At 37.2% G+C, this 27,713-nt stretch overlaps 1 protein-coding gene across 1 annotated transcript in view; it reads left to right on the forward strand.

Moving 5' to 3' along the window:
• Positions 1-14,925, forward strand: part of LOC140814566 (serine carboxypeptidase 1-like) — a 34,092-nt gene extending 19,167 nt beyond the window's left edge. Inside the window, exon 9 of the mRNA XM_073173587.1 lies at positions 14,840-14,925. The gene's annotated coding sequence lies outside the window, so the exon portion shown is untranslated. The remainder of the gene's footprint in view (positions 1-14,839) is intronic.
• The last annotated feature ends 12,788 nt before the right edge of the window (positions 14,926-27,713 follow it).

Raw genomic sequence — 27,713 nt, forward strand, 5'->3', positions numbered from 1 at the left:
ATTTTAGGGGAAAACATATGTTGTCTTTGTTGGGCGTGAACCAGGTATTTATGATATGTGGGGAGAAGCATCTTCTAAAGTTACCGGACATAAGGGTGCTGTCCACCAGTCTTTCAAAAATAGATATGAGGCAGAATGAGCTTATGACGCATTTATTGTAAACAAGCTGCAGACACTTCTTCCAACTCTAGTGCAAATGAAAGTTCAAGTTCACCTACATTTTCAAGTTCAAATACGAGGGGAAAAGTTTTGCAGACAGAACAAATAAAGAAGTTGAAAGGGATAGAACAGAACTTGGATGAGATAAAGAAGAATTTGGAAGCAATTGTAGAGAATTTGAAATCTCTACAAATTAGTGACCATGATTAATTCATCCAAATTTCATCTACTCAATGGATTACTACAATATATGTTTGATTCTGTTCCCATGTTTAACTATTATGCTGTGACACTCATGTTATGTGAAAGGAATTAAATTCCTTGATATAATTTCCTTTTTAATATCTCTAATGTTTTGTCTTTCTAGACTTGAGAATAATCTCTAATTTATGATGTGATCTCTTGTAGATTTGGTATTCGATATGAGAGTCATAATATCTTTAATATATGGAATCTTATATCTTTAAGATATGAGATCTTTATTCTTTAAGGAGTTTTTTTCTAATAAAACTCTGTGTGTGCTTTAATAGGATTGTGGGGCGAAAAAGGAGTGAGAGAGAGACGAAGGAGTTTGAAGAGTTTTTCGAGACTGTAGCTATCTCGTGATTGATAACTTGTTGCTGTGAAGTGCTGCCAACATCTGAAGACAACACCGAATCACGGTTGTGATTAGTGTGTTGAGTCTCGAAGATTTTTCACTTCTCGGTTGATGCATCCGACATAGTTTTGTAATACGGTTTGTTAGTGGTTTAGGATGCAATTTGTTACTCGCCTTTATAAGGGAGTTGTTTGATTCTTTCACTAGTATTGGTTTTCTTGTAAACTTACAAGTTTTTCTAGTGAATTATTTTGCCCTGAGGCACCGCACAAGTATTTGATACTTGTGCATAATTTATATCTCGTCTCTCTTATTTTTATTATAATTCAAGTTGTGTGTTAACTTCTTAAACTGAAACTTCCGCTGCATGTTGTCGTGAGTATTACAACATCCACGCACAACACCTAATTTCTGATACACACAACAATCACCCTCATCACACTCACACTGTGGGAACAGAACTTTCAATTGGTATCAGAGCTTCCACTTGACGCTACTAAGTGAGATCCTGTTTTGTTTTGTTTTCAGAGTGAAAAGGAATTATGGAAGGATCAACAAATACTGTTTTTAGGCCTCCCGTGTTGGATGGATCAAACTATGCATTGTGGAAAGTAAAGATGAGGGTTTTTATTAAGTCCATTGAAGAAAGAGCTTGGCAACGTGTACTTGATGGTTGGAGTCCACCAAAACTTGAGGATGCTGATGGAGACACACGGCTCAAACCTGAAAGTACATGGACTGTCGATGAAGTGCAAACCTCAAACTTTAATTCCAAGGCTCTCAATGCTATATTTTCATCTGTTGACACAAGGATGTTTAATTTAATTACCAATTGTGTATGCGCCAAAGATGCTTGGGAGATACTCTAGAAGCACTGTGAAGGATCTGCAAGTGTGCGTAAAACTAGGCTAAGGATGGTGACATCAAAGTTAGAAAGCTTGAGAATGGAGGACAAGGAGTCTATTCTTGAGTATGACTGCCGGTTGAGACAACTCGCAAATGAATCACATGGTCTAGGAGATCCCATACCAAATGAAAGATTGGTGAACAAGGTTCTAAGATCTCTTCCTGAGAGATTCAATGTCAAAGTTTGCGCTATTGAAGAATCTAAAGACACTTCAACGATCAACCTGGATGAACTAATGAGTTCCCTCAGAACTTTTGAGATGAATCTTGATTTACAAAGGAAGAATTGCTGGCAAAGGAACCTTGAATGTTGAAGGACCTGCCTAATCTACACAATGTGCTTTATGTCGAAGGGCTTAACTAAAACTTAATAAGCATAAGTCAACTTTGTGATGACGGTTTGCATGTTAAGTTTGATAAAGACAATTGTGAAGTGTTTGATAATGCTAATACTCGTATTTTGACAGGTACAAGGTCTGCTGATAATTGCTATCAACTTGGAGAAGACTTAGTATGCAATCATTCAAAGGTGAATGAATTAAACTTGTGGCATCAAAAATTGGGACATGCAAACTTCAAGACATTAAAGAATCTTGGTAAGTACGATGCTGTGAGAGGTATGCCTAATTTATCTTCTGGAATTCCGTATGTTTGTGGTGCATGTCAAAAAGGTAAGCAAACACGTGTTCCCCATCAAGTGTTGCAACACTTTGGGACAACACGGTGTCTTGAACTCTTGCACATGGATCTTATGGGTCCAATGGAAGTGGAAAGCCTTGGAGATAAGAAGTATTCATGTGTTTGTGTGGATGATTTCTCTCGTTTTACTTGGGTAAGATTTCTTAGAGAAAAATCCGATACATTTGATGTTTTAAAAAAATTACATGCTAAGATTACTAATCTGCACAATCTGAGGGTTGGTAAGATAAGGACCGACCATGGTAAAGAATTTGAAAACTCACACTTTATATCATTTTGTGAAAAGAGAGGGATAACTCATGAATTTTCGGCCCCTAAGACTCCTCAACAAAATGGAATAGCCGAAAGGAAGAATAGGACACTGCAAGAAATGGCTAGGGTCATGTTAAGTTCAAAGAATATTTCAAAGAGATTTTGGGCCGAGGCCTTAAACACAGCATGTCATATTTCAAATCGTGTGTACTTAAGGAGTGGTTCTACTATGACATCCTATGAAATCATCATGGGAAAGAGGCCGAATCTTAAGTATTTTCATGTTTTTGGGTGTGTATGTTATGTTTTGAATGACCGAGACCATCTTGCAAAGTTTGACTCTAAAAGTGACAAATGTTTATTCCTTGGTTATTCATCTAATAGTCGTGCATATCGCGTGTATAATCTGAGAACTAGAACGACTATGGAGTCTATTAATGTTGTTTTTGATGATCTTGCAGATCTAACGGGAAAAACAATCGAGGATGATATTGATGGGCTGCTGAACGAAAGTGAGACACTGCCTAACACAGATGTTGCGCCCGGTGTTGTAACACCGGAGACAACACCTGCACTGGCAGAATCAAATGTTGAACTGGGAAAGTATACTGAGAATGATGACGGTGTAACCAATGAAGAAATTGATATTCCAAGCAAGATTCAGAAAAATCATCCATCATCTCAGATAATTGGAGAAACATTTGGAGGAATGCAAACGAGAAGAAATGAGAAGGTAGACTATCGGAAAATGATGGGACTAGTATGCATGACTTCCGTATACTCTCAAGTAAGTCACTCTTGTTTTGTTTCGCTCATTCAACCCAAAAATATAAATGAAGCCTTAAAATATGAATTTTGGGTTGATGCAATGCATGAGGAACTTGAACAATTTGTTAGGAATGATGTGTGAGATTTGGTTCCCAGACCTGATAATGTGAATGTTATTGGAACCAAATGGATTTTTAAAAACAAAACTGATGAATCTGGAATTGTTGTGAGAAACAATGCTAGGCTTGTTGCTCAAGGGTATACTCAAATCGAAGGAATTGATTTTGACGAGACATTTGCCCCTGTTGCCCGGATTGAATCGGTCAGACTTTTACTTGCTATTGCATGTCACATGGACATAAAATTATATCAAATGGATGTGGAAAGTGCCTTTTTGAATGTCATCTTGAAAGAATAAGCTTGTGTAAGCCAACCAAAAGGATTTGAAGATCCACACCACCCGAACCATGTCTACAAGTTGAAGAAGGCACTTTATGGACTTAAACAAGCTCCAAGAGCATGGTATGGTAGGCTTATTGAATATCTGCTTGACTTAGGCTTCAAACGAGGTGAAGTTGATAAAACCCTTTTTATTCAAAAATCAAAGCATGATATTCTTGTGTGTCAAATTTATGTGGATGCCATCATTTTTGGTGCTTTTTCTCAAAAGCATGTTGATGAATTTGTTAAATGCATGTCTACCACATTTGAAATGAGCATGGTAGGAGAATTACGTTTCTTTCTTGGATTGCAAATTAAACAAATGCATGATGGTATCTTTCTATGTCAATCTAAGTATGCCAATAATTTGGTGAAAAAATTTTCTACCGAGAACACTAAACACATGAAAACACCAATGGGGTCGACTGAAAAATTGTCTAAAGACGATGTTGCAACAGGTGTTGACAACACCCAGTATCGCAGCATCATAGGCAGTCTTCTTTACTTAAGTGCAAGTCGTCCCGACATCATGTTTAGTGTATGTTTGTGTGCTAGGTATCAGGCTGATCATAAAGTCACTCATTTAAAGGCTGTCAAAAGAATTTTGCGATATATATCTGGAACAGTTGACTTAGGTTTGTGGTACACCAAAGAAACAAACACCAATTTAGTGGGCTTTAGTGATGCTGACTGGGCTGAAAACTTAGGTGATAGGAAGAGTACCACGGGTGGGTGTTTTTATCTTGGTAACAATTTGGTGTCATGGTATAGTAGAAAGCAAAATTGTGTGTCTTTGTCCATTGCTGAATCTGAGTATGTTGCAGCTGCTAGTTGCTGCTCACAACTTCTGTGGATGAATCAAATGATTAAAGATTACGGATTCAACAGTGACACTTTAATTATATACTGCGACAATTCAATTGCAATTGATATTTCAAAAAATCCATTGCAACACTCTCGAACGAAACACATTGACATTAGACATCATTTTATTCGAGATTTGGTTGAAAAGGGTATGATTCGAATGTAATTTGTTGGAACTGAGAACCAACTGGCTGATATCTTTACAAAACCATTGGATTTGAGAGATTTTTCAATCTTAGGAAGTCTATCAGCTTGTGTACACAATGATCACTCACGGATGTTGTCCTCGGTGTTACAACACCTGTGGACAACACTCAGCATGCATGTGCATTTTATTTTTAGGATGCTAGACATATTGCATACATCTTGTTTTGTGTGAAGCCTGTACAAGTGAAGGATACTGCATGGTGCGCTCTCAGTTGTGAATCAAACTTTCTATCAAAATTCTCTAAAGAATGGAGTGTGCTCAATCTAAGTCGTAAAGCTGTTGAGGATGTTCGTATACTACATGATCGTGTCCAATATAGACAATGACTTAGAAATTTCTTGAGCAATAAGGTGAAAAATAGAAAAAAGGAGAAGAATTGGAAAAAAATGGAACAAAAACATTGTTTAGAAGAAAATAGAAAAAGCTACCTAGAGGAGTCCAATGAAGACCGTTCTTCTAGTGTGGGAGCTACCACTTCTAAGTCAAAATCCAGATGGAAAAAGCTACCTAGAGGAGTCCCATGAAGACCGTTCCTCTAGAGTGGGAGCTACCATGTCTGAAATAAAAATGTTCAAGAAAGTTTGAGTCCAACTTGTGAGTGTTGCCAAGAGGTATTGCCAACACCTAACTACGGACTGATCACAGTTTGATCACATGCGTGAGTATTTCATTTTTGATCATATTTTAGGCATAAATTTAAATCATTCATACTACTGCTTTGTGAATTCATCATGTCCAGTGGGCTACCAGCTTTTAATTCATGAAATTCGAAAAATAACCTAACCAACTTAATTTTGAAATACCTTGATATCTAACGGTTAGTGGGGTTAATTTGATGTGGCGTTTCATCCTGCCTGATCTTCCTGAAAGAATGATTACACTGGTTCAGAAAGTTACCGTTGGGTGAGAGTAAAAACTGATTTGGAAAGGGGCTGCAGTCACGGCTCGAAAGAATGTTACCGTTGGAGGGGCGTTCTTAAATACTTAGAAATAGATGATGAATAACTTTACTATTTAGTATTTTCCCGCACGTTCTAAAATTTCTCCTGCTCTCACTATTTATTTTTTTCGGATATTATCTTTGCCTTCGTGATTTCCTGTGTTCCTCGACCCACATTTTTTTGTTGTTGTTCTCTATTTCGCAGATGGCTGGCTTTGATCCTCAAGACATTAGGAGTGAAATGGCTGCGAGCATGGGCGACAAATCACCTGACACAACACCCACAGCCGCAACCGATGTTGTGGGCATGGAAATTGTGGGTGTACCAGAAGAACCAATCCCGCTGGAAATGATCGCTCCTGGTGAACCTGGGAACGAAATCAATGTCGAGGATCCCCCAAATTTTGAGACCGTGAATAGAGCCTTTCCCCCTGTTCCTATGCGCCGTAAATCAAAGAGACAAGCATGGTTCGATCCTGACTTTGTCCCTACCAAGAAACCAAGGGCATCCACCGTCCCATTTATTCTGGACCCTGATTTCTCATCTGGAGACGACTCCAATGATGATGATTTTGAGTTGGTGGCTCGCCCCAAACCATCTGTTGCTGCTAAGGAATCTGGTTCTACTTCTGGTAGTCAAAAACCAAACCCCTTCACGGATTCTCATGAAGCTGCCGAAGAACAATCTCCTGGTGAACCTGAAAATGATGAACAATCTTTGGCAGAGTTTCTTGCTCAGCTCAAGGAAGATAAGGCCGCTCGAAAACAAATGGCTAAGGAGGATGAACCTGACTCAGAAATGATGAAGGAATTCGAGCAAAACAAGCCTGGTGCCTCTGATGACTCCTCCTCATCGTCTGTATCTGACTTTGAATCTGAGGAACAAGGTGATGATGCATCTGAGGACATTGACTCTGAATCTAGCGAGTCTTCTGAAGATGATACTACTGATGCTGCTGCCGGTGTTGAGGGGAATGTTGACAACACCGAGCACAACACTGACTCTGCTGATTATGATCTTAGTAAGTCCTTCTCCCCGAAGTTTTATTCAGAAGAGGCCTTGGCATTATGGCCCTTATTTATTCATCGAGAGTTAATTGAAGAGAAAAACATTGATTTTGATGCGTATGGAAAGCATAATTTGATTGAGTTCTTGAAGAGCCGAAGGCTGCTCTCAACTGTCACCGCAGTCATGCCCTACTGTCGCCGAGTTGTGTTGGAGTTTTATTGCAATCTTTTGAGGAGTGTGGCAGATGAGGACTCGGTGAAATATGGCAGAGTGTTCGTTCGGGATCGGATTTACAATTTCTCACCGACTGTGATCAATGCATTTTATGACACCCCAGATATTGAAGAGGCTGAAGAGGATCTGGACATCCATGCTGTTACCACTGTGCTTACTGGAGGTGTGGTCCAAGTTTTCCCTGATCATCCCAAGATGTTGAGTGCCGCCAATCTCACCTCCTTCTTTTCTGTGCTACACAAAACCGCTATTTGGAACTGGACTCCATCGACCAACACTACCGCGGTCACTCGATCACAGGCCATGATGCTATTTGCTATTGGAACCGGGCGGGCCTTTAAATTTGGAAAGCTGGTATTCAAAACTTCATTGCAATATGATGAAGGTGACTTCAAGAAAACCAAGCTGCCTTACCCTTCGCTAATATATGGAATCTTGGAATCTCAAGGTTTCATTCCGGATATTGATGAAGAGCTATGCCCTGTTGGCGATTCCCTAAAGATTTCACCAGCTTACTTCAAAGGCAACCGAAGAATCGATCTGCCTTGGCTGGGATCGAGTGTTGCTGCAGATGTTGGCCACACTGCTGAAACAACATCTGAGCCTCTGCCGGACATTTCTAGTATTCCCCCTACACCTCCTGCTGGCTATGTTACGCTATCTCTCTCTTACATTCAAGCTCAGATTGCGTATGGTCGCCAACAGATTGCTCATGCCAAGAAGTCCATTGAACATTATGAAAATCAAGTGGCAGAATATGAGCTTTTACTTGTTGCTAGCATCCATTCTGGACAAAAAAGGGGGAGTAGATGATACAGCCGGAACCAGTGGAGCCAAAAGTGATTATGATGATGACAGCAGTAATGATGGATAAAGGAGATTTTGAGTGCTTCTTTTGTTTTTGTCTCTCTTGATGGTTCTAATCCTTCTTACTTTAGTTGTCCTAAAGTCCTTTTATTTTCTCTAATCTTTGTTCCTCCTGATTAATGAAATGAACTGTTTCGGTGTTATGATCTGAATGTTGTAACATATAACATACAACACATGTGATATTTTTCATTAGGGGAAGGCTTAACAGCAGAATTCAGGGGGAGACAACTAAGTTGGCTGAGTCACTGATTTGCTAACTCAGGGGAGTTGAGCCGTTTAACCATGTTGGGTTGTTTTGTCCAGAAAGGCAAAAAGGGGGAGATTGAAAGGAATTAAATTCCTTGATATAATTTTCTTTTTAATATCTCTAATGTTTTGTCTTTCTAGACTTGAGAATAATCTCTAATTTATGATGTGATCTCTTGTAGATTTGATATTCGATATGAGAGTCATAATATCTTTAATATATGGAATCTTATATCTTTAAGATATGAGATCTTTATTCTTTAAGGAGTTTTTTTCTAATAAAACTCTGTGTGTGCTTTAATAGGATTGTGGGGTGAAAAAGGAGTGAGAGAGAGAAGGAGGAGTTTGAAGAGTTTTTCGAGACTGTAGCTATCTCGTGATTGATAATCTGTTGCTGTGAAGTGTTGCCAACATCTGAAGACAACACCGAATCACGGTTGTGATTAGTGTGTTGAGTCTCGAAGATTTTTCACTTCTCGGTTGATGCATCCGACATAATTTTGTAATACAGTTTGTTAGTGGTTTAGGATGCAATTTGTTACTCGCCTTTATAAGGGAGTTGTTTGATTCTTTCACTAGTATTTGTTTTCTTGTAAACTTACAAGTTTTTCTAGTGAATTATTTTGCCCTGAGGCACCGCACAAGTATTTGATACTTGTGCATAATTTATATCTCGTCTCTCTTATTTTTATTATAATTCAAGTTGTGTGTTAATTTCTTAAACTGAAACTTCCGCTGCATGTTGTCGTGAGTGTTACAACATCCACGCACAACACCTACTTTCTGATACACACAACAATCACCCTCATCACACTCACACTGTGGGAACAGAACTTTCATTATGGAATATCAATATTAGCTATGCAATTCTATATGTCTTGCAAAATTAGTGAAGTTGCATTTTATGGCCACATTTTATGGTACACACCTAATCTTCTGGTCTCATTTCAACATCTTGTGAGCTTCCTCTGTCAAATGAATTAAGAGTCTGTATTTTCTGTCGAGGAGTCACGACCACCAAATTTGGAATATCATGGCTGATAGGGGTTCTCGCCAAGTTCAATCAACTCTACCATCAATTTTTACGAAGATGCTTCAATAAGGTCTCTGCCTGGAGGATTCTTTTCTCCAGAAATAAGAATTGGATCCAATGAATAAAATGAACATTGCGTGGAAGCTATACGCACGTCTTCTTCCGTGCTTCGTCAAGTTCTAAATATGCTCTCAGTCTCTTTCCTGAATTAACCGACTTCCGGAAAACATTAGGACAACCTCTTTCGACGATTGTCTGAACATCTTTTCACAAAATGACCAGCAATATCAAAATAGGTAGCTGAAATCCCATAAGTCAACTAAATATTCCCAGCATCTAGTACAGCTCGCACTTTCTCAGACCAACACAGTATATTCTGATTAAAAAAAGAATCCTAGTTTCCTTGAATTAAACGTCATAAAACAGCACCCATACCATTCAAGATATTGTATTTAGATATTTCATTTGTTCACATATTACATACTAAAACAAAACACCGACGTCCAATAGCTAAAACCTGCAATAAAGCGTAGTGAAACTAAATGGGATACATGCAACAAAATTATGTGTGTTACTGTTTACAGTAGTTTGCAATTGAAGTTAAAACATTTCAGTAGCACAACATTCCAGCAATGTTATTTATCAGAAATTAGCAGATCACGACATTCCAGCAATTCAGTAGCACAACATTCCTCAGCTCGATCAGCCCCATTCCTGCAGAAAATATTGCATCAGAAATCAGCAGAGCACTATCTTATTATTATTCAAGGAATATGAACACAACTTCACAATGTTTTCCCAACAAGATATGTAATTAAAGTTTAACTTTAATATAGCACAACCATTTTAGCAGAGCACTATCTTATTAAAATTTTACACCATCCAACATAAATACATACAGATTAATTTCAGTCATCGAAGTCCATTCCAGTTGTCCACATGTTTGTACAACCTGTAAATATGAAAACGATGATTAGTGAAATTTTATCAAAGAAACAAAATTTAATTGCAAAAAATTATTTATGTATTTGAGTTACCATCTATTGATCCAAAATCTTCTTCATTTGAGTTCTCATCTGTGTTATAATTTTTTATAGTTGACCTGATAAACGAACTTTGTCATCCGTACTAATATTAAAGAACTTATTAACTTTTTTAAAAATTTATCAATACATACCCGTCTTTCAAATTTGGACATTTGCGTTTGTCATGTCACACACCTCGACGCCCGCATCCACGACACTGTCTGCCCCTTGATATTGACTTCTCCTTCGATGATTTTAGTCTCTTCCCACGTCCTTTTGTTCTTATTTATGAAGGATCAATGATACCAATGGATCCATACAAGGTTATCCTACTTTGAATTCCAAAGCTTAATGTTCTATTAATATTCATTTCCTTTATTTTGCTATCAATAGAATCAAACTCATCAGCCAAGAAGTTTGTCCCCTCATCACTAAAAGATGCAACATCAATTAAAGCCGAAGCTTTACAAGATAACCTCATATGTCTAGACATCAAACACCTTTTTGGATCGTCGACCACATTTTGCTTAGCCATAGTGTATAGTACGCCAATCTTTGCATCTTTTGTCCACCGTTTGAGTATATACTGATCAGGTAAGTGGAACACTTGGTTGATACGAAAGAATGCTAACATATGCCTGCACGGAATACCCTCAAATTGAAATTTCATGCAACTACATGATATATCATCTTTTTGTATGTCATGCGTAAGCAGCCTATGTTTGGCAGAAGAAGAACCTTGAAAATTAATGACATTCTAAAACCCAAACTCAATTCCGATAGATGCTAGTTGCACATAATAACCATGACTCAGACTAATTTTATTTTGAAACTCCAACCATTTGTTTTTCGTGTATACATTCACCATTTGCAATTCCATTGGCCAGTTCGATTTAACCTTTGGCCGCTCGTTCATGTCAGTATGATCGGCAACTAACTCATCGTGTCTTTGGTGTCGAAGTGCCTTATTGAAACGAATTATAAAATCCATCAATGAGTTCTTGCTACAGACGTACCTCTTGAAAAATGCATGTGAACTTTCAGACCTGTGACTACTTGACATTCCTGAATAAAATACATGGTTGAAATAAGCCGGCACCTACTTATGCTGCAACTCATACATCAATGACAACCAATCATTTTCTACCAAGTTAGCACAATTCATAACCTCTTCCCATGATCTAAAGGGTGTGACTATTTACTCTCCCAGCTTCTTCCTACTTTGACTGCGTTCAATATTACTTTTATGAAATTTTAATATTGAAATTGTGACAAAACTTCAATCTCATCATAATGACGGAAAGGAAAATTGTATTAAATCATCCAACATCTTCTTTGGCAATCAAATTTTGCAGCTTTCACACTTGAAGAAATATCTTCTTCCACTGTTCACATGCAAGTAGTAAATCATCCAACATCTTCCTAGGACGCTTTAGCAAAGAAATAAAGCTAATGTAACTAGTAAACAAGAAAATATTTCATCATGCGCATATTTAACACAATGTTAGCCAAATACCAATTATTTTGATTACATTTTATTATTACATGACTCAAATATGTCGTAGCTTTTTTGTTTCCCTTAAATTCATTAACTATACTGTTTAGGAAAAACCCATTAATTAGTGACTTAGAATAGAGTTTCAAAACAAGTAACCACGTAACTGAAATTCCTTATAAGAAAATTTACAACTACATCGATTTACCTTATGATTTCGGAATATTTGAGTTTGTTCACCGGAAACAGCACGGTCGAGAAGCGTAATCTTCTGATTTAAGATGACCGGAAATAGCCCACACGAGATCTCCAGAATTACGCTAAATTGAAGCTTCTTACCGTGGGGTTTGTATCTTTCATTTTCTTCTGGTATGTGGAAAGAAATTTGGACGTAAAGAAATTTGGGCGTACAAATTTCTTGTGGTAGGTGGGTTATCTTTCATTTTCTTCTATTTTTGTTTTTAACTTAATTTTAAAAAAAATTAAATAAAAAAAAAGATTACAGCTGGGCGCCCATCTGTGCAGGCGCCCATGTTACCCTGCACCCCTTGGGTCCAGGGTAACAAGACTCTATATATATATATATATATATATATATATATATATATATATATATATATACAAACTTCATTCCTTCAAATAGGCAGAAAGGAAACGGGAAAGAGGCTAGGGAGAATTGCAAAGTTCTTGATTCTAGAATTTGAATTGCGAACAATCCGTCCGTCAGATTTTGAATCCGAGCTCAGTACCGAGTTCTTAGCGACGACAACTAAAATAGGACGTAGGTTTTATTGAATTATGATATCGTTTGAGATTATGATATTGGGGGAATTGTGATTTGACTGATATTAAGTGTTCTGAATATACTGATCAGTATATAATTGAAGTTAGATCGAAGAACAAACTGTGTATGTAATTGTTATGATTTTCGGAAGTGATATGATTGAGATTGCGCATATTTGATATTACGACATGTTATTATTGAGATTATGAGTGTATTTATATCGATTATGAGATGTGATATTATATCTGTGATGTTGAGATTGATGGAGTTATCGAGATTGTATTATTATGCCGTCGAAACATCAGTAGATTGGTATTGATCAGATTCAGTATTGATTGAGATTGTATCGTTGTATCATTGACATTGATCAGAGTATGTCTTGGCTTGATATTGATCAGAACAAATTTTGAATTGAGTTGCATATTGATATTGTATTTCTCGATACGTCATTTCAGATTGAGTGACATTGATAGCTTCGACTTCGAGACTTCGACAGAGCCAGATCGACAGAACGAAACGAAAGGTATAAATTGATGTGGATGCGGGATTGCACAACTTGAGTTAGATTCGACTTGAGTTTCCCAAAATCACATACTTTACCTTATTGCATTGATATTTGCAATTGAATGAGATTGATATCTGTAGTCTATTGATTTATGTATTGAGTCATAGGCGGATGCGCCTAGTCGTAGACGATTGATCTCGTGACAGAGGTGCCAGATAGTGATGGAATCGTCACTGGACCATTGCACATTGTCAAGAGGTTTGGCAGGATATGCCAGGGCTTATATGCCTAGATGATTGGCAGATATGCCAGGGCGGATGTGCCTAGTCTGTGGCTGATTCGCCAAGATGCCGGACGTTTGGTCGTATCGATATGTTGGGGAGTAGAGCAGCTCCTATCACTGAGATTCGATACGGAAAGGGCCAAAGTTCGTGAATAAGAACGTACCACCACCCCGATCAGGAGTGTAGGTGGGTGTATGTTCTTATTCAGATCGGGATCCCTAGATTAGGATGAGTCGAGTCAGAGTCTAAGAGTCACATAGTGTGATTCAGAGTTTGTATTGATTCATGTTTCTGATTTTGATACATGTTACGAATATCTGTTTCATGCTGTTATATCTGTTTATATGAAATGCATGTATACATGATTTATACTGGGAATGTAATTCTCACCGGAGTTATCTGGCTGTTGTCTTGTTTGTATGTGTGCATGACAATAGGTGGGACATGATCAAGATCAGGAAGATGATGAGAGATTATAGTTAGCGTGGAGATCCGGGCCCAGAAGCAGAATATGATTCAGCACTTGATGTATAGTCGTTGAACCTAGTTGAGATAGAGACATGTAGTACATGATTTGTACTTTGATTTTGACATGTATATCAGATAGATTACTGTTACGTTTCCGCATTTATAATTTAAAAAGAAAAAAATTTAGTCCCACTTTTCTTAATTGTTATATTTGATATTAATAATGATTAAGACATGAATTAGCGTCCGGATCCCCACACCAGCAATACAATATCAGTCAGATATCCATCCCAACATCTCATACTCATCAACAACACAAATCTGATATCACATCTCAATCAAATCAACTCTGAAAATCATAACAATTTCATACAGTATCCGTTCTTTAATCCGGTTTCGATTATACGATGTCTGGTATCGCATCAACAACATATATGAATCATATCTGATTTCTTCAACATCATATTTTCAAAACATAACAAAACGTAGTAAAACTTACGTCTAGTTGAAGTTCTCGTCGATAGGAACTCGGTACTGAAGTCGGATTGAAATTTGGACGTACGGCTTTAACACAATCACAATTAATCTCTTCGAAGAAATATAACACTTCTCTGGAATTCCCTTCTCATTTCTGCTTAGGAATGAAAGAATGTACCTATATATTGCATGTTCAAGGCTAGGTGGCTCATCCTTCAAGCTGCACGTCTCGCACATATGCGCGAGACAATATGTCTCGGCGCGTCTTCATCACGGCATCTCGCGCATATGCGCGCCCTCACTCGGTGCATATGCGCGAGGTTCTTCACAACTCTCTGCCACCCTCGCGCATATGCGTCGATCCTTGTCGCGCATATGCGCGAGGTGTTCTGCCTACTCCGCGCATATGTGTCCGGTCTGGTCGCGCATATGCACGAGGCTCATTCCTCGCACAACTTCCAATCTTCTTTTAGGCTATCCCGGTCTGATCCGTTTCGTCTATAATCATATCACAATTATCAACAAATCATATCGGATTACAGTAATCAAAATCTCGGGCATTACAGATAACAAGTGTATTGCCACTACTTTCATAATCAACTTAACAAATGTCTTCTTCCATGATGTACCTCTTTGAATTTCAAGAAAATACAGGTCTAGTCATCAATTATGATTTCAAATTTGTTTCCTCAAATAAAAAATGTCCCCTTGTAATGATACAGAAGATCACCGGATTCACTCCAAATTTGGCGCAGGGAATTTTGGCGTAGGGAAAATCCTGCGCCAAATTCGGTGCAACAAAAAAGGGGTGCTAAATTGGTGTGAAATTTAGAGCCCCCTTTGGGGTGAGAGATGGCCTTATCAAGTGAACATATATGGAATTTTTTTACCACTGAGCAATATTAATTAGCATGACACCTACATTACTTAGACTAAAATTATCAAAAATTAAAAGATATATGACAATTGAAATTTGTTGATGCAAATGATCAAAATTACAATGAAGCAAAGCAAGCAGTGTTTTTATAACCGGACCGTTAATCGAACCGGTCAAGCCTTAAAAAATGGTTCAACCGGTTCCGCCGGTTCCACCGAACGGTCGAACCGGATCAATAAAATTACTATTTTATTTATTTTATATAATAAATCATGTAGTAAAACACTGCTTGGAACCGACTGCTTCCGGTTTTTTCCGGTTTAACCGGGTTTTTCCGGTTTTTTTCCGGTTTTTTTTCGGTTTAACCGGGTTTTAACCTGTTTTTTCCGGTGAAACCTGTTTCCCGGGTTTTTACTTATCTCCGGACCGGTCTGGAGGCCGGTTCGCGGTTGAACCGGTCCGACCGGCCGGTCCGGTCCGGTTTGGAGAACACTGGAAGCAAGTATCAAGGACCTAACTTGCAACTTTCAAAATTTGTTTTGCACCTTTCCTTTTTAAAAAAAACTAGTATTTAACCCGTGCGATGCACAGGATGATATTACTAAAAATCAGTGAAAAATAAATAGATATTTAAATTGAAAAAAATAATATAATTATAAAAAATAAAAATAAAAACTATTTTTCGCTAATTTTAAAAAAATTTCTTAAATACAACGTATGTCGATTAATTTTTTTGGCTCATAATCACTATCATATATCAAAATTTTAGATTGTGTTAGCCTAAATCAATGACATAATGCTTATCGTGTTTAGTGTATTGATATCGACTACCAACCTTAATACATATTTAATTCTTTAATTTTCGAGAAGCTATAATAATTTTTTAACATGTGATAAAAAAAATAGTTTTAAATCACATTCAATAAAATTAATGAGAAATACTTTTTTAAAAATTCAGTAATTTCGTCTAAATCCACATTCACAAACAATTTTGTGACATGACATGTGTTTGACACATTTGAATGATAACAATAATTTTTTCATCAATATCTTTATCCAAATGAGTTCTGATTTTATATACAAAATCTATTTATAATATACACAACAGTCTATTATTCCGATTTTTCATGTGATTTATGTAATTGAAACTTACATTTCTTATCAAATACAAATTATAACACGACGAGAGATGCAAGTATCAAGTACATAAAATACAAGGTAGGTGAATTAAGCATCTTTTGGTTCGATTCGATTATTTGGACTTACGTTGCAAACATAACAAAAATTATATACCGATGTGTACTTTAGTCATTCTTTAATATTTGCTTTTCATTTGTTAAAATTCTTTCGAATTTTTTTTATCTACTTTACTTTTAAAATTGCATTTTTATATACTAATTTGATTTTTTAAGTCGAAAATCAAACCCCTCATTTTATTAAACAGTTAAACTAATTCTTAAATAATAGTCTTTGAAGCAATGATAAACTCAATCCCATGTATATACACTCTCAATACACTTGCTAGTCTCATGGCAAGTTGTCGATCGATCCGTATGGTGAGTTTTTTTTCTCATATTTATGGTTTAATGAAATACTCGAACTCATATGATGAGGAGCAGATATTTAGAATGTTCATTATGGGCACGTTTCGTGGCACTGGACGTGACAGAATGGTACAAAAAACATTTTCGCCTATATATGTGTTCTAGGGTCTATTCATGGGTGAGTTTTCCAGGATTTCGGATCGATTTTGGTAATTATAGTCTTGAAACAAGTACCAACTGGACGATAACCGGCAAAAGTAGTTACTTTCAGATTAACAATGGCAGGCCCGGATCAAGAAGGGAAACTTGATGTATATTATGCGACAAAACTTGCACTTTTAAAGAAAGTTGCACTTGCATAATTTTTTTTTATTTATTTGGGACGAGCTACCTTCCTGCTGTCGTCTCCTTTTGTCCTAAAACAATTGATAACACCAATGAAAGGCAAGTCCAACGATGATATTCTTGATCAAGAAATGACCAAGCGACATACATATAAATGAATTAAGATTTCTACTGTGTGGTTTGTTAGCAAATATGAAATTGCCTTTTATTGTTTTTGTCACGCCACAGGGACGGGGTTGATCGACACCGACGTTGTTTTCAAATATACATTCGAAAACAACAAGTATCAGAAGTACAGAATTCAGAAACCAATCTTTTATTCATAATACTGAATACTCATTGTCTGATACAAAGTCAAATGACTAATGTTTTACAGCGAAAATGTAAAACCAAATATAATAACGTCTTAACAGATGCAGCGGAAAACAAAAACTAGAATTGAGAAATAACAGTCTTCTTCACCAGTCCTAGGACTGGATCTGCTCTTATTCTTCTAACAATTCTTCCTCGTTCTTATCTGAGATGGGTTTGTAAGGATTCTTTTGTCCGACAGATGCTCAAAATAATAAGAATATCAGAATAGGATATAAAACAGTGAATTTGTGTTTTATCAGAATTAAGTATTGTTCCAGATGTTACAATATCTCGGACAACATGCAGCGGAAAAATAAAGTTTATAGCACGAATTCACTTTAAATAAATAGATGGACAAGATTAAATTTGCACAAGTATAAATACTTGTGCGGTGCCTTATGGCAAAAATTAATCACTAGAAAAACCGAATCGTTTACACAAAAACCTATCACTAGTGATTATCACATAAATCAATTCCCTCAACACTTTGAGAAAATAAAGCTTTCTAACACAAATAACCAGGGTAAAACAAAACAAGAAAGAAAAACGTGTTGCTAAAAACAGATTTACGAGAAACCAGTCTTCGGCCAACTTCTTCCCAGATGTTGTCCGCAGATGTTCTCAACATTCACAACAACACTCTATCACACTCTTCACAGCACGTCTCTCGAATAAGAGTTTTCTCTGAATTTCTGAACGTGCACACGTGAGTGAATATTGACCGAGAGGAGGAAGAAGCTCAATGATGTCCTTGGTCTCTTATTTATAGATGTAGAGTTTCATTCCATAAAGAAACCTATTGCACAAGGAAAGATAAGAGTTTTATTAGGAATAAACTCTTTTGAAACACCAATATCATATCTCATCAATATATAACATATCTTTGAATATATTTGAATGATTATCTCATTATCTAAAAAAGGCAAAATCATACTAAATAATAAACTCAATTAGATCAACAAGGAAACATGATTTTAGGAAAATAATTTAAATCAATAAAATTAATTAAGATTGGAAATAATATTTCCCTTCAATCTCTCCCTTTTTGCCTTTCTTGGACAAAATGAGATCAAACTCAATTATCAATGTTTAGTTCACATCAACTCCCCCTGAGTTAAGGCATTTCTCTCCCCCTGAACAAAACTACACACATTAAAAATGTTGTTAGACATGTTGGCAACACTGGAAACAACATCTGCATCATTTCATTAGTAGTTGCAGGAGAAACAAGTAGGCAGAATCAACATAAATAATAGAACAAAACAAAGCAACCACGCAGCTAAACACTTAAAAGACTAGAAGCAGGACAAAACAAATTCAAAAGTAGATAACAAAACAAATTCAATCATCCTCATCCTCTTCAAGCAGAGAACATAACAAATTCAATCATCCTCATCCTCTTCACTATCATAATCCTTGGACCCAGATGGGCCAGCGGTTTGCTCATCTCACCCTTTTTGTTTGGGAAAGGTACTTACCTCCAAGATAAGCCTGAGGTCAGCAGCCAGATTCTCATAGTATACCAAGTCTGCCTTATCCTGGGTGATCTTTTTAAGAGCATGATCAAGGTGAGCCTGAACTCCAACAACAACAATCTTGACATAACCATCTGTTGGTCGATGGGGGTTTGTACTTGTAGACGGCTCAGAAGTTGGAGGTGCTGTGGTAGAATTGATCCAAGGAAGGTCAATCTTTCGATTCCCCTTGAGGAGAGCAGGCGCAATCTTCAGTAACTCACCGGCATGTGAGGAGGGTTCGGTGAGGTCTTTAATAAACCCTTGTGACTCCAAAATGCCATAAATGAGAGAGGGAAATGAGAGCTTTGATGACTTCATGCCGCCATGTGCATATTGCATGATAGTATAAAATACCAGACGCCCAAAGTTCAAGCTGGAGGTTCCAAATGGCAAAAAGAGTCAGCGCCTGAGACTTAGTGACCACCGTGGTGTTGGTGGTTGGAGTCTAGTTGTGAATGGCAATCTTGTGAAGTACGGAGTAGAGAGACGTAAGAGTGGCAGCCGAGACCTTATCAGGATGAGCAGGGAATTGGCGAATCAGTCCATCAGTCAGGGTGGAAATCACATAATTAAGGTCTGGTGGAGGACCTGCAGCATACACCATGTTCCGTACGAAGACTCGTCCAAATTTAGGTGATCGTGGATCTCTGACACTAGATGAAAGGTTCGCATAGAATTCAAGAACCACCTTACGACAATAGGGACACGCAGAAGTGACGGTAGATAACAATCCACGGGTTTGGAGGAACTCGATTAGATTGTTGCGAGAGAAGGCCTCTATATCAGCATTTCGTTCCTCAATAAGGCCCTGGTTTGCATACAGAGACCAGGTTGAAAACGCCTCCTTGGTATAAAACATGTTGAAACTGCTGGACAGATCGTAATCGTTGAGGTCAATGTTGTCCGAGGAGGTCTCGTCATCTGAAACAACACCCGTAGGAGCAGGAGCATCTACCGGTACGGTATGAGCGGAGGCACTGGAGTCTTCAGACACATTTGGGCCAGATGATCGAGTAGCTTGTTGGCTTTTGAGATTGGCCATAAATTGGGCCAACGTAATTCCCTCATCAAGCGGTGGTGAGGACACTTGTGGAGGAGGAGGCGGTGCGTCCATAGCAGAAGTGGTGGAGTCACCGGAGGAATCACTGCTGGTTGAGGATTGAGGAACCCTCTTCGTACGGGCCACAAGTTCAAAATCTTCATCAGCCGAGTCATCACTTGAGGTGTGCTCAGGGTTAGCAAGTGAAGGTCGGCTCGTCCCCTCACCCTTTCGGCGAAATCGTTTGGAGGTGGTCAAATCAGGGTTATACCCTGCCTGTCTTTTGGAGCGACGCACTTGCTGGCGCGGAGGATCAAACACCTGGATTATCGGTGGATTATCAACATCAAAAGCATTCCCAGGTTCACCGGGAGCAATAACTTTTGTAGGCTCGGGCATAAGAGCAGCATGAATGATCTGCAGGTTCTGGACAGAAGGTGTTGCAGCAGGTGTTGCGGGAGGTGAGAAAACATCCTCTGTATGGCCCATTCGCTTCGGATATTGTGTGGATCAAACCCCTTTCCTGCCATTTTCACGAGATAAGTTTCAAGCAAAGAGAAGAATCGAAAATTTTTGGGGTAAAAGTTTTGCAGAGAGAAATTGTGTGAAGATGGTACGGAAATTTGAGATATAATTAAGCAGATAATGATGGATTAGGCAGTGTGAATATATGAGATAAGTATGAATAATCAGTGCAACGGTAACAAAGTCAAACAATCAATTGAACCCATACGGTAAAAATGATTCACTCCACAAAATTTCTCCAACGGTAAGAAAATAATGGCATTGTTTAGGAGCGTAACATCTTTTAAAAAAATTACCGAGGCAATTCAACGAAACTGTTCAAATTATCCAGAAATAACTCCACATCGACCTTTAACCCCACTGGACATCAATGCTCACATAAATTAGAGATTTTCGCAAAGTCTGGATTTTCACCGGATTTTACTTTGCTAAAATAATCATTTCCATTCAGCACATCAATATGCACGATGATATGTTTATGGATGACCTATTTATGCCTAAAACAGAATGTAGCAAAATTAAGAACATGAAACAAATATGAGATATGTTTACAGATGAGGTGTTGTCACAAATGTTGACAGCATCTTTTGACAACACGTCCAGTTCCAGAAAATAATTTTGATTTTTATGCATACTTAGAGATTTATTATTTTTCTGACCATAGAAGTGGTAGCTCCCACACTAGAAGAACAGTCTTCTTTTGGACTCCTCTATGCAGCCTTTTCAATTTTCTTCTATTTTCCTTTCTGTATTGAATTCAGAAGATGTAGCTCCCACACTAAAAACACAGTCTTCATTGGACTCTTTTAGGTAGCTTTTTCCATATTTTCTTCTGATACAGAGCACATTCATGATTGTTTTTGCTTTTTGCTCAATTTTTTCAGGTCACTTTTCGTATGGGACAATGTCATGAAGTACATGATCATTTTTCAACTACTTTGTGATTTAATCAGATTGTTAACCATATCCAAGTGTGTCAATTTAGATAGAATAAGGAATTGTAAGTGTAACAGAAGATTAAGCAACATCATTCGAACACATCATATCACTGAGTGTATGAAAATGCAAAATGTTTAAATCCTAGAAATGCACATGCATGTTAGATGTTGTCCGAGATGTTGGAACATTTGAGACAACATCTATGTATGATCAGACAGAACACATGCTGAGAGATTTCCTAAGATTGGAGAACTTCTCAAAGTCTAATGCTTTGATGAATATGTCGGCCAGTTAGTTATTTGTATCAACAAATTCCATCCGAATCAATCCTTTTTCTACTAGATCTCGAATAAAGTGATGAAGAATGTCAATGTGTTTGGTTCGAGAGTGTTGTACTGGATTTTTTGAGATGTTTATTGTACTAGAATTGTCACAATATACCACTAAGGGTTCACTCTTAAGCCCATAGTCTGTTATCATTTGGTTCATCCACAAAAGTTGACTGCAGCCACTTCCAGCTGCTATATATTCGGATTCAGCAGTTGAAAGTGATACACAATTTTATTTTCTACTATGCCATGAGATCAAATTATTTCCAAGATAAAAACAGCCACCCGAAGTACTTTTTCTATCGTCTAAATCCCCAGCCCAATCAGCATCTGAGAACCCTACTAGATTTGAGTTGGTTTCGTGTGTATACCATAATCCTAAGTCAATGGTTCCAGCTATGTATCGTAAGATACGTTTTACGGCTCTTAAGTGAGAAATCTTAGGATGAGATTGGTATCTAGCACACAAACAAACACTAAACATTAAGTCTGGACGGCTAGAAGTCAAGTACAGAAGGCTTCCTATGATTCTGCGGTAAAGAGTGTTGTCAACATCTTCGGCTGCAACATCTTTAGATAATTTTTCATTTGAGCCCATATGTGTATTCGTGTGCTTGGTGTTATCATTTGCAAATTTCTTGACTAGATTCTTAGCATACTTACTTTGGCACAAGAAGATCCCATCATGCATTTGTTTGATTTGCATACCAAGAAAGAAGTGTAATTCACCAACCATGATCATTTCAAATGTAGTAGACATGCATTCAATAAAATCATTAGCATGCTTTTGGGATGAGGAGCCAAAAATGATATCAGCGACATAGATTTGGCATATAAGAATCTCATTTTTGGATTTTTGAATAGAGAGTGTTTTATCTACCTCACCTCGTTTAAATCCAATGTCAAGTAGGTAGTCAGTTAGTCTGCCATACCAAGCACGTGGTGCTTGCTTCAAACCATAGAGGGCCTTTTTCAACTTGTACACATGATTCGGATTGTGTAGATCTTCGAATCCTTTAGGCTGTCTAACATGTACCTCCTCACTCAAGAAACCACTCAAAAATGCACTTTTAACATCCATTTGAAACAATTTGATTTTCATAAAGCATGCAATGGCCAGCAAAAGTCGGATTGACTCAATGCGGGCAACATGTGCAAAGGTCTCATCAAAATCAACCCCTTCAACCTGTGCGTACCCTTGAGCAACCAACCTTGCTTTGTTTCGAATGATGTTCCCTGATTCATCAGTTTTATTTTTAAAAATCCAATTTGTTCCAATTATATTGCCATGGTCAGGAGGTGAGACTAAATCACAGACATCATTCCGAACAAACTCTTCAAGCTCATCATGCATAGATAGGGATGTGCAACGGTCGGTTTGGTTTGGTTTTAATAAACTTCGGTTCGGTTTTTCGGTTTACGGTTTTTCGAATGCCTAATCCTAAACCAAACCATTTTAGTTCGGTCCGGTTTGGTTTTTTTGTATTACTGTTTGGTTATTACGGTCGGTTATTACGGTTTGTGTAATAAATTTAGTTATAAATAAAGTTGTACGTTATAAATAAAAAAAGTATATAATAAAAAACCACAATCAAATTGGTTTTGATTATCTTACAAAAATCAAAATAAAATAATAAAAATTATAGCTATGACAATTGTACGTAATTTCGAATTTGGATATGTTGATAGTGAATAATTTCAGCATTGGATCCATCAACTCCTGCAACAAAAATCTTCATATGTAAAGAAATTAAAATATCAACCTGTTATGAAAAAAAATAAGTTCATATAAATTAGATCAACTTAACAAACCTGATTGCAAGTCACGAATATATATCAATAAGGCAGTAAAATAGTAAACATAATGAAATTACTTATATTAATTATTTTATTATTTATTAAATTACTTATATTAATTATTTTATTATTTATTAAATTTTAAATGGTCGGTTCGATTTTTTCGGTTTTAAAATTTCAAAAACCGATAACCGAAAAACCGAAAGTACAAAAATCAAAACCATAACCGACTGGAAAACCGTTTAAACCGAACCAAAAAAACCGAAATTTATGGTCCGGTCGGTTTTTTCGGTGTAAACCGTTTAATGAACACCCCTATGCATAGCATTAATCCAAAACTCATCTTATAAAGCTTCGTCGACATTTTTTGGTTCAATTTGGGATACAAAGCATGAAAATCTAACCTGTGAGTAAGCCGAGCTCATGCATATAAGTCCAACCATTTTCCGATAATCGACTTTCTCTTTCTTTCGGGTTTGGACATCACCTTGTGCGCTTCCAATTATTTGGGATGATGGATGGTCCTTCTGAATTTTGCTTGGAATATATGATCCATCATCTACTGTATCATCATCGCTATGATTTTCTTCAGGTTCAGTGAATTTAGTGTCAAATGTTATGCTAGATGTTGCAACATTTGTGGCAACATCTGCATTTTCCAGTGGAATTGGATTGTCCAGAAGGTCTTCAACGTCATCTTCAGCAGTTTTCTTTTTGAGATCTGCACAATCATCAAAAATAACATTAATGGATTCCATAATAGTCCTTGTTCTTAAATTAAACATGCGATAAGCTCAACTATTAGTAGCATATCCCAAAAACAAAAACTTATCACTCTTTGCATCAAACTTTGCAAGTTGGTCCCTGTCATTCAAAGTGTAACAAACACAACCAAACACATGAAAATATTTAAGATTTGGCTTCTTTCCCATGATGATCTCATAAGAAGTCCTGGTTGAACCACTTCTTAAATAGACCCTATTCGTAATATGACATGCTGTATTAAGGGCTTCTGCCCAAAAACGTTCCGAGATATTCTTTGAAGCTAGCATCACCCTTGCCATTTCTTGCAAAGTCCTGTTCTTACGTTCGACAATGCCATTTTGTTATGGTGTTTTTGGTGCTGAAAATTCATGTGAGATCCCCTTCTTGTCACAAAATGATGAGAATAATGAGTTTTCAAATTCTTTACCATGATCAGTTTTGATCCTTCTCACCTTTAAATTATGGAAGTTTGTGATTCTTGTGACTAATTGTTTAAACACATCAAAATTGTCCGATTTCTCCCTAATGAAACTTACCCATGAATATCGTGAGAAGTCATCAACACAAACAAAGGAATACTTCTTACCTCCGAAGCTTTCCACTTCCATAAGACCCATAAGATCCATATGTAGTAATTCCAGACAGCATGTTGTCCCAGATGTTGGCAACATTGGGTGCAACACGCGAGTCTGTTTTCCTTTTTGACAATCTCCGCACACATATGTTATTCCAGACGAAAGATTAGGCATACCTCTTACTGCATCGTACTTACTCAAATTATTCAAGGTTTTGAAATTTGCATGTCCGAGTTTTTGATGCCAAAGATCAAGTTCGGTGATTTGCACATACTTCCATGAAGGTTCCTCACTTATTTGATAGCAATTATCCGAAGACATTGTACCTGTCATAACGCACAAATTAGTTTCATCAAAAACTTCACAAGTATGTTTATCAAATTTAACAAGCAAATTATCATCACACAATTGACTTATGCTTATCAGATTTGAATTTAATCCTTCAACATGAAGCACATTGTGGAGTTTTGGTAGTCCTTCAACATTCAATATGCCATTTCCCACAATTTTTCCTTTAGCTCCCCCTCCATAGGTCACTCTACCACAATTTTGTTCAATATAATCGATGAGATGTTCTCTTGAACCTGTCATGTGGCGTGAGCTTCCACTATCAAAGTACCAATGACCTGCAGTGTTAGTTTTCAACGAGGTATAGACAAAATTACAGTGAGTTTTTACCTTTGGTACCCAAATTTGTCTTACTGTAGGTCGATGATGGGAGGTGTTGCGGGAAATGTTGGACAAAATTCGGGGCAACATCCGACTCGACATTTGATTCATGAAATCATCCCAGAGTTTAAAACAGTAGGGCCTGATATGACCAAGCTTAAAACAGTAATGACATACGTACCTTCGTTTTCTTTTCCTACGGATGGGTCCGCAATTTGTCTTTTTGGAGGATAGCTTTTGATGGGAGACTTAGATTGTGGTTGTATGAATGTATCGGCCTTTTCTTTTACAAAAATAGTTGACTTGGAAGATTCACCAATTTCAAACACACTGTCTTTGAAACCTAGCCCTTTTTTGTCATCTCTTCCCATCAAAAGTCTGGAATCAAGCTTGGATGTGCTTGAATTAAATTTGGACAAGGTTTCAGTTGCCTTTTGAAGTTCTTCTTTGGTCTTACCAAGTTCCAAATCTTTTTTGCTCAAAAGTACTTCAAGTTTGGCAACTACGGCTTTTAGTTCAATGTTCTCCTTCATGAGACTCGAGTTCAACTTGTTTCTCTTGGTCCAATCTTCAAACAGCTCTTCATAAAGCTTTTGCACACTCTCAAGAGTGATTTCTTCATAATCAGTGATAAGTGCATCTTATGCACTTATATTATTCCTATATTTCATATAGATTGTTAGTCTGTTTTGGCGGAATTACGCGTTTTTTGTTGTTCTTGGTGTGATTGCAGGAACCTAAGTGCGACTACAATATATGCCTGAAAACGAGCTAAAATGGCGCCTAGGAGAAGGGTGGAATGTAGTAATCCCCGCGCATATGCACATCTTATTTTCGCGCGCGCACAGAAAGATCGGCGCATATGCGCCCCCAAAGCCGCGCACATGCGCGTACCATACAGTGAGTCTCGCGCATATACGCCGCTCATGGCGCGCATATGCGCGAGAGAGAACAGGCGACAACCCGAGAGCAACGCGCATATGGCGCCGCTCATGGCGTGCAAGACGAAGAGCGGCACCAGAAGCACCCGCGCATATGCCCGAGTTTGTGTCGCGCATATGCGCGCAGCGCGACACTTCAGAAATAAATAGGTTTTCGCGTGGATTTTTAAGGGATTTTCCGAAATATTTCTTAGACGCAGGCCGTCATATCACTCGGAGGAAGAGAGAAAAGTCAGAGCACGGAGCACGGGACGCAAAAAACGGAGATAGAAGACGTTGAATCCGGACACGGAAACACACTTTCATCTCTCGCCAACACGTTCTTAATTCGGTTTCTTACTTTTACGTTTTTAATGATTACAAACAGGTTTTGTATTGATTTAAATTCGAGTATGAACTAATTTTATATTCTAGAGATTGACGTAGTCTTGGTTGAACCTATGTTAGTGACATTTTGAAGTTTCATGAATTAATTCGTCGTGTTTATTTGTCATTTCTCGTGATTAATGCTTTTGGATTACTGGCCATAATTCGATTGATCTATGATAAAGATAAAAAATTGTACATTAATTAAATGTTTTATAATATAAATATATAGTTTTTGTTTTATTAAATGTTTAAATATTACATGTTTTATAATAAATTGTATAAAATATAAGTTGTGCGTAATTATAACTTTTTACTATTTTTTACAGGTTCGATAAAACAAGAATAACCTTGGCGTTGCAAATGGTATTAAGATGATTCTTGGACCTGTAGAAAGTTGATTATAATATCTACAATATTGTTGACAAGCATGAGATAAAAATCGTCTCACAATTGGGATCAAATTAAGCAAAAAAGAAAGTTACCAAAGGAGTGACAGTTTTACCATGCTCTAGCATTTTGACCATATCTCTCAAATTACTTGGTCAAATATTCTGAAAAAAATACCACAACTAGAAAACTCAATTATCCACATGTTTCTTTTTATGTGAAGAAGCAAATTCGGAGAAGAAGATTTTCAAAAGTGATGTGTAATATAATATTAATTTCTTGGAACACCAATGAAGACTTATGTGTAAAAAATAATATTTTATTTGTGGTTGTCTCCCCAAATTTGGCTATAAATAGGGGTTCATTGTAATGTATTGAGATATCCTTCATTCTATGAACAAACCTTTGAGTTCATAATATTTCTCTCTATATTTTTCTTTTATTTCTTCATTTAAATATAATTAGCATGTTAATTT

The sequence above is a fragment of the Primulina eburnea genome, chromosome 15, assembly GCF_022965805.1.
Source record: "Primulina eburnea isolate SZY01 chromosome 15, ASM2296580v1, whole genome shotgun sequence".
In the NCBI taxonomy this organism is placed as follows: domain Eukaryota; kingdom Viridiplantae; phylum Streptophyta; class Magnoliopsida; order Lamiales; family Gesneriaceae; genus Primulina; species Primulina eburnea.